A 13,833-nucleotide genomic window follows, 5' to 3' on the forward strand; every position below is an offset into this window, starting at 1 on the left:
CCTTCTTGGTCCCTAGTTCTTGGTCCCTGTGGCTCATGTGATTAGTCTCTCGGCCTGTTTCTCTTTGCTGCCTCCTCTGACAGTACCCATTTGTTGACTGGATTTGGGAGTCTTTTGGAAGAGTGTCACAAATTGATATGTTTCTTCTCCCTTCCCCACAGATGGTGTCACATGCTGCTATAAATCTCTACCAGGATTCATGGGATGGGAGAGATGGATTGGGAATGATATTGGGCTCCCAGCATCAGAATGCAGAAGCATAGCTGCCTGAGGCAATAAAAGGAGCCCCTGGGGCTTTTTTTTTTTTTTTTTTTGGTGAGGAAGATTGTCACTGAGCTAACATCTCTGCCAATCTTCCTCTGTTTTGTATGTGGGGTGCTGCCTCAGCATGGCTTGATGAATGGTGGCTAGGTCTGTGCCCGGGATCTGAACCCAAAAACCTTGGGCCACTGAAGCGGAGTGTGTGAACTTAACCTCTATTCCACCAGGCCAGCCCCGCCTGGGGCATTTTTAAAAGTAAAAATAATTATCTATATCTATCTTTGTGACTTTGGTTAATAATGGTTACTCATGTGATTTCTAGCAAAATTATGTGCTGATTCTCTTTTTTGAAAATTGTGTTTGTTTGTGTTGACCGTAAAAGCTGTACAGGCTCAAACTGGAAAATAGGGGAAACCATAAAGAAAAAAATAAATTACCTATCATTGTAATAGCCAGACATAGCCACTGTTCATATTTTGGTATATTTTCTTCCAGAAGTTTTTGTGTATGTGTGTACACATGCTCCGTACATAGTTAACGGAGTTGAGACCATATGAGTATAAATCATGTTCTGTTTTCTCACGGTATATTCTATCAGGAGCAGTTTTATATCATTAAGAAAACCTTTGAAATTAATTGCTAATGGCTGCATAATGTTTTGTTAACCCTTGAGTCAAAGGGTTTGAACACTTCTAAGGTTTACATTACGTACTGCTAAAATGCACTTCAGAAAGGTGTTAATTTATTCTTATGAGCGAGGTTCACGAGACTGCCTTTTCCCAGTATTTAACATGCCAGTTTTAGATCCTTGCTCATCTGATGGGTGAAAGCAGAGTTCCTGGTGGTTGTTTTGATTTGCGTGTCCTTGATTGCTGTTGAGGTTGCACGTTTCTCATGTTTAAAAGTTATGTGTAGTTCCATTGCCAACAATTGTTTGTTCAGGTCCTTTGACCCCCGCCCCCCCTTTTTTTTTTTGGTGAGGCAGATTGGCCCTGAGCTAATATCTGTTGTCAATCCCTCCTTTTTGCTTGAGGCAAACCCCAGGCTGCCAAAATGGAGCATGTGAACTTAGCCACTATGCCACCAGCCCAGCCCCCCATTTTCTATGTTTTTAAAAAATTTTTTTACCCCAGTATAAGTTTCATAAAATAAAATTCATTCTTAAGTGTATATTTTCATGAGTTTTGGCAAATGTGTGTATTTATGTAACCACTATCATATCAATGTATGGAACACTTCCAGTGCCCCAAAATTCTACTCTTGCCCCTTATCACCAGTCTCTGCCCTGACCCTCAGCCCCAGCAAATGCTGATCTGCTCTCTGTCGCTGTCACTATAGTTTTGCCATTTCTAGAAAGTCTCATAAATGGAATCATACAGCATGTGGTCTTCTGTGTTTGACTACTTTCTTCACATACCATGTTTCTAAGATTCATCCATATCATAGCATGTCTTAACACCCCGTTAATTGTCATTGCTGAGTAGTATTCCATAGTATTGACATGCCACACTTTGTTCATCCTCTCACCAGCTGACAGACATTGGTGTTGTTTTCAGTCGGGTCATTGTGGAAGATGCTGCTATGAACATTCGCATACAGGTGTTTGTGTGGACATATGTTTTCATTTCTCTTGGGTAAATACCTAGTAGTAAAACTGCTGGATTGTATGATGAGTATATGTTTAAATTTATAAGACACCGTCAAACTACTTTCCAAAGTGGCCGTAACATTTTTCAATTCCACCGGCAATCTGTAAGAATTTCAGAGGCTCCACATCCTCACCCACCCTAGATACTGCCAGTCATCCTAACTGTAGCCCTTCTGGTGGTGTGTAGAGTTAGCTCACTCTGTTTTTAATTTGCATTTTCCTGATGACTAATGACGTTGAGGCTCTTTCCATGTGATTATTGGTCATTCGTATATCTTCTTCCGTTAAGTATCTTTACAAATCTTTTGTCCATTTTTATTGGATTGTTTTTTTTCCTATTATTGATTTTCAAGAGTTCTTTATATATTCGGGATATGACCACTTTGTCAGACACATATTCTTCAAATATTTTCTCTCAGTATGGCTTGCTTTTTCATTTTGTTAACTCTATCTTTTGATGTACGAAAGTTTTTTTACTTTGATGAAGTCCATTTTATCCATTTAAAAAATTTTTATGGGTAATTTTCGTGGGGATCCGTTTTCAGAAATCTTTGCCTAACCCAATATCACGAGGATTTTATCCTATGTTTTCTTCTAGAAGTTTAATAATTTTAGCTCTGACATTTAGGGCTATTTCCAGTTAATTTTTGTGTATGGTGTGAGGTAAGGGTCAAGGCTCATTTTGTTTCTGTACAGATATCTAGTGGTTCCCGCACCATTTGTTGGAAAGGCTATCATTTCCCTGATGAATTACTTTGCACCTTTGTCGAAAATCAGTTGACCATAGAAGCGTGAGTATATTTCTGGACTCTCGTCTCTTCCGTCGATCCGTAGGTCTGTTCTCGCACCATATTGCACTGCCTTGATCACTGTAGCTAAATGGTTAAGTCTTGAAATTAGGTTGTGTTAAGTCCTTTAAGCTTGTTCGTCTCTTTCAAAATTGTTTGACTAGTCTACATTCTTTGCCTTTCTATATACTCATTTTACAATCAGTTTGTCAATATGTTAAAAAAAAGGCTCACTAGGATTTTGATTGTGAATACATTGGGGAAAATTGCCACTTTAATAATATTCAGTTTTCCATTCCCCCTGAGCATGGTATGTCTTTCCATTTATTTAGGTCTTTAATTTCCCTAGGCAAGGTTTTGTTATTTACAATGTTCAGATCTTGCATGTATTATTAATTCCTAAGTATTTTTATTTTTTGATGCTATTGTAAATGGAATTTAAAAAAATTTTCCAACTATTCATGGCTAAGAATTATAAATACAATTGATTTTGTTTTTTGCAAAAGTTTATTCTTAAATGTACAACAGGCTCCAAGACAACACTTCATTCTAACTATAGGTGGCAACAGATGTTATGGCAGGGAATCCAGATGTTTAAAGAGGGATGGAATTAAGGATGCCCATTGCTTCGGGCACGAGGAACAGCTTACTTTTTCCTAGATTTCTTAATTCCACCTTTGGCTGGGGGGCCCTCCCCCACCACCCCTGCTTTTGGCTCCCAGAGCTCCTTCTGCTCCTCCTCCTGCTTCTGCTTCAATGCCCTATCTCCCTCGTCCATCTCCTTGGCCTCTTCTTGGGCAGCTTCTTGCCACCTTCACCACTGGACATGGCGCCTGCTGTTCCTTCCTCAGACTCTGCCACCGGAAGCCAAATTGACTTTTTTTATATTGACTTGGAACACTGTGACCTTACTAAATTCACTCATTAACTAGTTCTAGTATCTTTATTGTAGGTCCCCTAGTGTTTTCTAAATACACAGTCGCGTTGCCTGCAAGTAAAGGCTAGTTTACCTCTTCCTTTACAATCTGAATGCCTTTTCTTTCTTTCTTTGTTTTCCTCTTATTTTACTGGCTGGTACCTTAAGCACAATGTTGAGCAGAAATGGTGAGGTTAGACGTCCTTCCCTTGATCCTGATCTTGGGTAGAAAGGATTCCATCTTACACCGTCGTGTGGTCTTAGCCGTGGTGTCCTGTAGATCCCTTTACTAGATTAGGGGAGTTTCTTTCTAGTCCTATTTTGCTGAATTTTTTTTATCATGTATGCTGAATTTTGTCAAGTGCTCTTTCTGTATCTATTCTGATGATCATGTAGCTTTTCTTCATTATTCTATTCATTATTCCATTATTCTATTCTATTGTGAATTATATTGATTGATTTTCAAATGTTAAGCCAACCTTGCATCCTGAGAATAAACCCCACTCGGTCATGATATATTACCCTTTTTGTATATTGTTTGATTTTATTTGTTAAAATTTTTTAAGATTTTTTTTTGCATCTTTTTAAAAATGAGTGATATTTGTCTAAAATGGCCTTTTCTTGTTTTCTTGTTGAACCATGCCTGCATCCCTGCTATAAATCCCACTTGATCATGGTGTATGATCCTTTTAATGTATTGCTGTATTTGGTTTGCCAAGATCTTGTGGAGGATTTTTGCATCTATGTTCATCAGTGATATTAGCCTGTAATTTTCCTTCTTTTTGTTGTCCCTGTCTGGTTTTGGTATCAGGGTAATGTTGGCCTCATTGAATGAGTTATGAAGCATTCTGTGTTCTTCATTTTTTTAGGATAGTTTGAGAAGGGTAGGTATTAAATTTTCTTTGAATGTTTGGTAGAATTCTCCAGAGAAGCTGTCTGGTCCTGGACTTTTGTTTTTTGGGTTTTTTTTTTTTTTTATTACTGTTTTAATCTCTTTACTTGTAATTTGTCTATTCAGATTCTCTATTTCTTCTTGATTCAGTTTTGGGAGGTTGTATGAGTCTAAGAATTTATCCATTTCTTCTAGGTGTCCAATTTGTTGGTGTATATTTTTTCATAGTATTCTCTTATAATCCTTTGTATTTCTGTAGTATCCATTATAATTTCTCCTCTTTTATTTTTAATTTTATTTATTTGAGCCTTCTCTCTTTTTTTCCTAGTGAGTCTGGCTAAGGGTTTGTCAATTTTGTTTAACCTTTCAACGAACCAGCTCTTAGTTTCATCAATCCTTTTTATTGTTTTTTAGTCTCTATTTCATTTATTTCTGCTGTAATTTTATTATTTCCCTCCTTCTGCTAACTTTGGGCTTTTTTTTTCTTCTTCTAGTTCTGTTAGGTGTAGTTTGAGGTTACTTATTTGATATTTTTCTTTGTTGAGGTAGGCATGTATTGGTATAAATTTCCCTCATAGCACTGCTTTTGCTGCATCCCATATGAGTTGGTATGTTGTGTTTTCATTTTCATTTGTCTCCAGATATTTTTTGATTTCTCCTTTGATTTCTTCATTGGTATAATGGTTGTTCAGTAGCATGTTGTTTAGTCTCCACATATTTCTGACTTTCCCAGCCTTTTCCTTGTGATGGATTTCTAGTTTCATAGCATTGCAGTCAGAAAAGATGCTTCATATAATTTCCATCTTCTTAAATTTATTGAGGCTTGCCTTGTTTCCCAATGTATGGTCTATCTTTGAGAATGTTCCATGTGCACTTGAGAAGGATGTGTATTCTGCTGTTTGGGGATGGAATGTTCTATACATATCTGTTAAGTCCATCTGGTCTAGTATTTCATTTAAGGCCACTGCTTCCTTGTTGACTTTCTGTCTGGATGATCTATCCATTGATGGAAGTGAAGGGTTGAGGTCCCCTACTATTATTGTGTTGTTGTTAATTTCTCCCTTCAGGTCTGTTAATAGTTGCTTTGTATACTTTGGTGCTCCTGTATTAGGTGCATATATATTAGTGAGTATTATGTCCTTTTAGTAGAATGTCCCTTTTATGATTATATAGTCCCCTCTTTGTTTCTCATTGTCTTCTTTATCTTGAAGTCTGCTTTGTCTGATATAACTATAGCAACACTTGCTTTATTTTGCTGGCCATTTGCTTGGAGTATCGTCTTCCATCCCTTCACCCTGAGCCGATGTTTGTCTTTAGAGCTGAGATGTGCTTCCTGGAGGCAGCATATTGTTGGGTCTTGTTTTTTAATCCATCCAGCCACTCCGTGTCTTTTGATGGGAGAACTCAATTCATTTGCATTTAGATGAGCATTGATAAATGAGGGCTTAATACTACCATTTTATCTCTTGTTTTCTGGATGTTCTATATCTCCATTTTTTCTCTTCCCTTGTATTTCTGACTGTCATTTCAGTTTGGTAGTTTTCCATGATGGTTTTCTCAGTTTTCTCTTTATTTATGATTTGTGGCTCTGCTCTGATTTTTTTTTAGTGGTTACCATGAGGTTTGTATAAAAGATCTCATAGATTAGATAGTCCATTTTCTGATAGCCTCTTATCTCCATTAGCCTAAGCAGGTTCCATCCCTCTCTTCTTCCCCTTTTGAGTTGTTGTTGTCACAAATTGTTATTTTCTGTGTTGTGAGTTCATAACTAAATTGAAGTGAATATAGTTATTTTTGATGTTTTCCTTCCCTTTGTGTTTTATGTTATAATTAAATGTTTACTAACCTATTCTGACATAGAGCGACATTTTTCTGATTCTATCTGTCTATTTATCTCCTTGCTCAAGGTTTTGTAAACCTTTGCTTTTAGTTTCATATAGGAGGGCTACTTTAAACATTTCTTGTAAGGCAGGCCTAGTGGCGATGAACTCCCTCAGCTTTTGTTTATCTGGGGAAGCTTTTATTTCTCCATCATATCCAAAGGATAGTTTTGCTGGATAGAGAATTCTTGGCTAAAAGTTTTTGTCTTTAAGTATTTCGCATGTATAATATTCCTTCTCTCCTGGCCTGTAAGTTTTCTGCTGAGAAGTCTGCTGAAAGCCTGGTAGGGGTTCCTTTGTAGGTTATTTCCTTCTGCCTTGCTGCCCTTATTATTTTTTCTTTGTCATTGATTTTTGCGAGTTTTAATATTATATGCCTTGGAGAGGTCTTTTTGCATTAATGTAGTTAGGAGTTCTGTTGGCTTCATGTACTTGTAAGTCTGGTTCCTTTCCCAGGTTTTGGAAATTCTTAGCTATTACTTCTTTGAACAACTTCTCTGCTCCTTTCTCCTTCTCTTTTCCCTCTCGAAATCTATAATCCTTAAGTTGCTTTTCCTAATTGAGTCAGATATTTCTCAAAGAATTTCTTCATTTTTAAGAAATTTTAGTTCTCTCTCTCCTCCACCTGAAGCCTTTCTATAGTTCTATCCTCTAAATCGCTAATTCTCTCTTCCATAAAATCAGCTTTTTTTTATGGATTCTAGATTATTTTTTATCTCATTAGTTGTGTTCTTAATATCCATAATTTCCGTTTGTTTTTTTTTAGAGTTTCAATCTCTTTGGTGAAGTATTCCTTCTGCTCATTAATTTTATTCCTGAGCTCATTGAACTATCTTTCTGAGTTTTCTTATAACTCATTGAGTTTCTTTATGATAACTATTTTGAATTCTCTCTCATTTAGATTTGTAAATTTCTGTGACTTCAGGACTGGTTTCTAGAGACTTGTCGTTTTCCTTCTCCTCTGAAGTGTTACTGTAGTTCTCCGTGATGTTTGATGAAGTGATCCTTTGCTGGTGCATTTGTGGTAGGGTCAGATCACAGACTCCTCCTGCCACCTAGGGGTGGGGCAGGAGCTGTATTTTCTAATCTGCCCCTTCTGCTAGAAGTCGTGCCAGTAGGGCTTCTCTGTGTTGGCACGCTGGCTCCAGCCATTTGGTGGGTCATGCACACACGTGCTGGTGGGGCCTCTATACTCCATTGGTGGATCACTCTGGTGCAGGACCACTGTGCTCGGCAGGGGACCAGTCAAGCTGGTGCACTTGGCGGTAGGGGAGGGGCACTTTCTTTTGCACACGGCCAGCTCTGCACTTTCAGGCAGCTCGGCTGAGTTGCTGCACTTAGTGGGGGCTCCTTTGTGGGGGCTGTGCTGCACTTGGTGGGGAGCATCCCCACGGCTGGGGCTGCCGTGGCATGGTGGGCACTCCTGTGGGCCAGGCTACAACTCCAAAAGCATTCAGATGGGCTGGGCTGCTGCCCCCCCTCCTCTTACAGTCCTGCTGGCCACTGTGTGAGGACCCACGACCTAGATTGCTGCTTCTAGGGAGAGGGAGGGGTGTGCTCGCTTAGTTCCACTGCCTCCCGGGTATTCAGTCCACCCACCTTCAGATGCACAGCTGAGTGGATCTCTCAGATGTCCTGCTGTGCTGTGTAGGGAATCCTCTATTGGTTAATGAATGTCCATTTAGTTGTAACTTAGATGGGAGAGACAAAGGTAACAACTCACCCCACCATGATACTGACATCACTCTCCTCTACCTTTTAATTTAAGTGTTTATTCCATTAACATTTAATGTAATTATTGATATGTTTGAATTTGGATCTCCCGTTTTTTTCTCTGTTTGCTTTTTGTTTTTTCTTTTTCTCCATCCTTCTTTTTAGATTATTTTAATATTTTTTAGAATTTCTTTTAACTTTCTTATAGTCTTTTTAGCTATACTTCTTGGCATAATTTTTAATGTTTGCTCTGGTTATTTTAGTATATATCCTTAACTGTTTCCAGTCTACATAGTGTTAATGTTGTGCCACTTCACATAAAAATGTAGAACTTGTGTAACATATAAATCTATATCCTGGCCCCGACATCCTTTATACTATGGGTATTATATCTACCTATGTTGTAAACCCCATGAGACAATGTTATTATTTTTTGCTTTAATCATAAAGAAATTAAGAGGAGAAAAGCAAAAAGAATAAACTTTTCTACTTTTTTCAGATATTTATAATTTCTGATACTCCCTTAATTCCTTTCTGAGGAGCCAAGGTCTCCATCTGCTATCATTTTCCATCAGCCTCAGGAACTTCCTTTATTGAGCTTTAGGTGTGCTAAAGATGGAATCTCTTTCTTTTCTTTTATTTAGAAATGTCTTTATTTCTCCTTCATTTTTGAAGGATATTTTCTTAGATGGAAAGTTCTTGGATGACTTTTTTCTTTCACTTCATGATGTTGTTCCACCCATTTTGGCTTCCACTGTTATGGATGAGAAGTCATCTGTTAAATTGTTGACCTCCTCTATGTAATGAGTCATTTTCCTTTTGTTGCATTCGAGATTTGCCCTTTGAATTTGACTTTCAGCTCTGTAACTATTATGTGCCTTAACATGGCATTTTCCACGCATATCCTGCTTAGTATTTACTGAGCATCTTGAAACTATAAATGCATATCTATAATCAAATTTGGGCAAATTTTGGCCTTTATGTCTTCAAATATTTTTTTTATCACTCTTTCTCTCTTCTCCTTCTCTGACTCCAATTACATGTATCTTAGACCATCTGGTGTTTGAGGCTCTATTCATTTTATAAATACATGTCTATTCTGTGTTCTTCATATTTGATGGTTTCTGTTGATCTATATTTAAACTTACTCACCCTTTTCTCTATCCTCACTATTCTTTTGTTAACTCCATCCAATGATTTTTCAAAATTTCAGATAGTATATTTTTTATTCGAGAATTTCCATTTAGCTCTTTTTATTACATCCATTTTTCTCTGAGATTTCCTATCTTTTGACTCATTGTGGGCATATTTTCATTTATTTCATTGATAATAGTTATAGTCATTGTTTTTAAAATACTTATCTGTTAATGCCAACATTTGGGTTATTTGGGGTTCATCTCTGTTCATTTTGTTTTCTCCTTAATAATGTTCCATTTCCTGGTTTTTCATATGTCCTGTAATTTTAGGTCCTATCTTAGACATTTTGAATGTTAAATTGTAGAGACTGTTATTATTATTTTTTAATGAATGTTGTTTCTTGTGTTTTAGTAAGCAATTTTATTAGTTGGACTCAAACTACATACTCTGTTTCTTGGGTGGCAGCTCTGATCTTAGTTCAGATCTTTTGTGTTTAGGCTGTTGAGTATGTTCTGACTATGAGATTCAGGGACCAGTCAGAAATGTGGTGGGACAGAATCTGGGGTTCCCTTTCTGGCTTTTTCCCTTCCAGGATTTCCTCTTTTTCTTTAGGGGCCATGGTTTACCTGGGTTTGGTCTTCTAGTTTTCCAGGCCATAAAGGCTACAGTTTTATTTGTTTATTTTTTTGTACTGGTACCCTTGCCACTCCTCATGCCACAGTGCCTCGGCCCAGGCTAAAGGCATTGACAATACTCACAGCTCCACTCCTCTCAGTATGGATTTCCCACCAGACTTTGTCTGCTTCTGTTCGCTCTGTAGTGCTTTCAGGTAGCTGTTTTTGGTATTATGTCCACAGTTTATTATGATTATCTGCAGGAGTGTTGGTCTAGTAGGATCTTACTCCGCCATTACTGGAAATAGAATTCAAGTTTTAGTACTTTCAAATTACTTTGTGCAAGCACTTTATGTTTTAATAGGATTAACAATTTGTTATAGATAACTTTGTAAGTCTGTTGTTTGGTTTTTAAATTTTGTTTTAATATTTACGGTATATAGAAATTTTGTATCTTGATGTAATTAAATAGGTAACTTTATGATTTCTTCTCTTAAGTTTTGCTTAAAAATCCTTTTTTTTTTTTTTTAAAGATTGGCACCTGAGCTAACATCTGTTGCCAATCTTCTTTTTTTCCCCCTTCTTCTTCTCCCCAAAGCCCGCCAGTACATAGTTGTATATTCTAGTTGTGAGTACCTCTGATTGTGCTATATGGGATGCTTCCTCAGCATGGCCTGATGAGTGGTGCCATGTCCATGCCCAGAATCTGAACCAGCAAAACCCTGGGCCACTGAAGCAGAGCATGTGAACTTAACCATTCAGCCATGGGGCCAGCCCCTTAAAAAATCCATTCTTATTCAAATATAAGAGAATATATAGCTAGATTTTCTTCTATGTTTTAAATGGTCCTAGTTTGTACATTTAACTTTTATCTATTTTGAATGTATTTTAGTATATGGTGTGGAGTGAAGATCTGATTTGCTATTTTTTCCACAGAGTAAGGTAATTTCTTAAATATAATGTGTGAAGCTGATCCTGTTTTTAATAGTAATCACAGTGTTTTCATTTTGGAAAATTAATTTCTAACTTGTTGAAATTTAAGGTGAAAATATATAGCATTAACAAGCTATATCAAAATAGTGGGCAAAGTTTGGGGAAGAAAGGCTGAGTGTGAAAGATGAAACTTTGTTTTGTTTGTGAATAGCAACACATCAAACCACCATCACAGTCTACTTTTTAGATGTTGCCATGTATGCCTAGCTAAATTAATTAATCAGTCAATCTCTCTCTCGCTTTCTCTTGACCATGTAAATGGTGCTACGGCAGAAGTAGAAGTAATAATTATTATCAAGCATTAGCTGCTATAATTGTAATCATAATCCAAGGGCTGTAGAAGTGTTAACGGCTATAATAATGATAAATATTAATACTCAGATAGTAATAAATGCTATAAAGGAAGGAGACAGTGCTATGAGAGAGTTGAATAGAGCAAATAGTCCTGGTTATGGAAATCAGAAAAGGTGTTCTTGAAAAAGTAATAATTAAGTTGAGGCTTGAAAGAGGAGTAGAATTAACTACATAAACTATGGGAAGTAGATAATGACAGGGAACCTGGAAGTTGGCAAAAGAAGCAAGAAATGTGAGGGACCCAGGGCAGGGAAGAGGGTAACCCTTTGGAGAACTGAAAGACCAGTATGGCCAGAGCTTAGAGAGCGAGGGGCAGCAGGATGTGGGTTGAGGCCAGAGAGGTGAGTAGGACCAAAGTATGCAGGCTTGTAAGTTACAGAAGGGTGTTAGTTTTTATCCTAAGAGTAATGGGGAGTCATGGAAAGATTTTAAGCAAGAGAGTAATCTGATCACATTTGCATTTGAAAAAGAGCAGGCTTGTTAAAGTATGAACATATATTGGAGGAAGGCAAGAGTAGGCATAACAAGACCAATGAGAGATTATTGCAATAATTCAAGTGAAATAAGATGATGGCTTGGCACCATATGTGGATATATGAAGGGATGGATGACTGGATGGATCGGTGATGTGTAATCTAGGTTGAGCTGGCAAGACTCATGGACTGTGATCTTAAAGCAACTGAATCCTGTTTCCCACTGTCCCTTTAAATTTGCTCTATTGGATTTGTTCTTTTGCCCCTGAAGGAAAACATGAGCCGACCTTGGTGTTTCTGGTTTGTCTTGGATCACACAGAGAACCTCAGCTTAGTAACTGCAACAGCCAGTCCCACAGAGTCGTCAAAGCTGTAGGCCTGATTCAAATGAATCATGTTCCCTCACGCAGTTAGGGCCCGTTGCAGGCAAGAGTAATAACAGGGCACAGATGGCTGCTTCTCCCTTTCCCCACTTGGCACTTCGCTCCTTCTTCATTTTGCAAACTCAGTTCCTGACTCCTCCAGGAATTGGAGTGCACAGAGGAAGGAGGGAAAGAAAGAGGAGCATGAAAGTTCCTCTTTGGCTGGCACTGCCTGAGGTGGAAACTGCATCCATGGGCCTTCCACGTGTCTGAAGGGTTTCCTTCCATGAGAGCCCTTGTTGAGTTTGGATCTCATCCCATAGTTCTTTGATGAGGGCAAGTGTGTCTCCATCTCGACTGATTGCTTGTTCCATCTTCAGTCCCTGGGACTCTGGAAATAGAAAAGGAAAGCCTTCTCTGTTAAGGTCTGTTCATTCTCCCAGGTGGCCTTCTGGGGCAGGAACTGAGATGACACACATGTGTGTTTGCATGTACACACACACACACACACACACTTGCTCTTTCTCACATGGCCCACGTCTGATTCACATGAAATCCACATTTCCCTGATGATTCTGATGGAGTGAGGCAACAGTCCTCATGACCCCCTGCTAACACACACACACACACACCTTTTTTGGTCAGTGGTTAGCCAGCTCATCTCTGATCTGCAGGATTCCTGTTTGGGAGCCAGGCACCAATACATCAGGCGGCCAGTTGCAGGGGTGTCTGTCAGGCTCCCTGAGTAGAACCAGTGCGGCTCAGGGGGCTTGAGGGGAGGAGTGGGCATCCCCAACCCCACCTGGTGCTCGGCTTGGGGCTCACAGCCTATCAGAAGCTCTTCTCCAAAAATATTCTCCTCTCCTCTGCTTTCTGGACCTAGATGTAGGTAAAGAGTTTAAGTTTGTCTAACCAGTTCTCATTCAACCACTAGTTTTTAGCAATCAGAACAGGGTAGTCTGTCTTATACCCGCTTTGGCGTCTCATAGTTGTTGTTTAAGGATTTCAGACCGAATGCTTTTTGCCGTCCTGTTGTGGAAGCATGGGTGATGCTTGTGTGTAAGTCACATACACAGTAGGGACGGGTGTGCAATTGCACACTTGCTGGTGATGAGCACTGCAGTAGGGGCTTTCTGACCTGTTGGTCTAACCCTTAAAGCAACACCCCTAGTAGATAGGATTGTTCCCATTTGACAAATGAGAAAGTAGAGAGTCAGAGTAGTAGGGGGCTTGTCTGAGGCCCCGTGGGTAGGACGTGAAGGAGCAGGGGCTTGCGCGCTGCGCTTCTGGATCCCAAACCTCTGTTCACATCAGGTTGCTCCTGCTCGGCATCTTGGCACTCTGAGGTTATTGGGCCCTGGGTCGTGGGATCATTTTAACTTTGGCAATTTGTTTTTGAACAATTTTCCAATTACTTATTCTTGCTAAGACTTTAAATCTGTACTGGATTTCTGTTGTTGCCATAGCAAATTACTACAATCCCGATGGCTTAAAACAATACAAAGATAGGCTGCTAAATTCTGTAGCTTAGGAGCCCGACGCCGCTAAAATGGAGGTCTCAGCAGAGCGTTCTTTCTAGAGACTCCAGGGGCAAATCCATTGTTTGCCTTTTCCAGCTTCTAGAGGCTGCCTGCGTTCCTTGGTTTGTGGCCCCTTCCTACATCTTCGGAGCCACAATGGCACATCTCTCTGGTCCTTCTTCTGTCATCACGTCTTTTTTCGGGCTGCAGCTGGGAAAAAGTCTCTGATTTGAAGAAGTCCTGTGATTAGATTGGGCCCAGCTCGATGTTCTTTCCCATCCC

The 13,833-nt window shown here is 39.0% G+C and overlaps 1 protein-coding gene across 6 annotated transcripts in view; it reads left to right on the plus strand.

Annotated features, from left to right (window-relative positions):
* EFCAB6 (EF-hand calcium binding domain 6) overlaps window positions 1-13,833 on the plus strand; it is a 233,096-nt gene that overhangs the window by 92,131 nt on the left and 127,132 nt on the right. The gene's annotated exons all lie outside the window — the stretch shown is intronic.

This window comes from Equus quagga, chromosome 19 (genome assembly GCF_021613505.1).
Source record: "Equus quagga isolate Etosha38 chromosome 19, UCLA_HA_Equagga_1.0, whole genome shotgun sequence".
Taxonomy (NCBI): domain Eukaryota; kingdom Metazoa; phylum Chordata; class Mammalia; order Perissodactyla; family Equidae; genus Equus; species Equus quagga.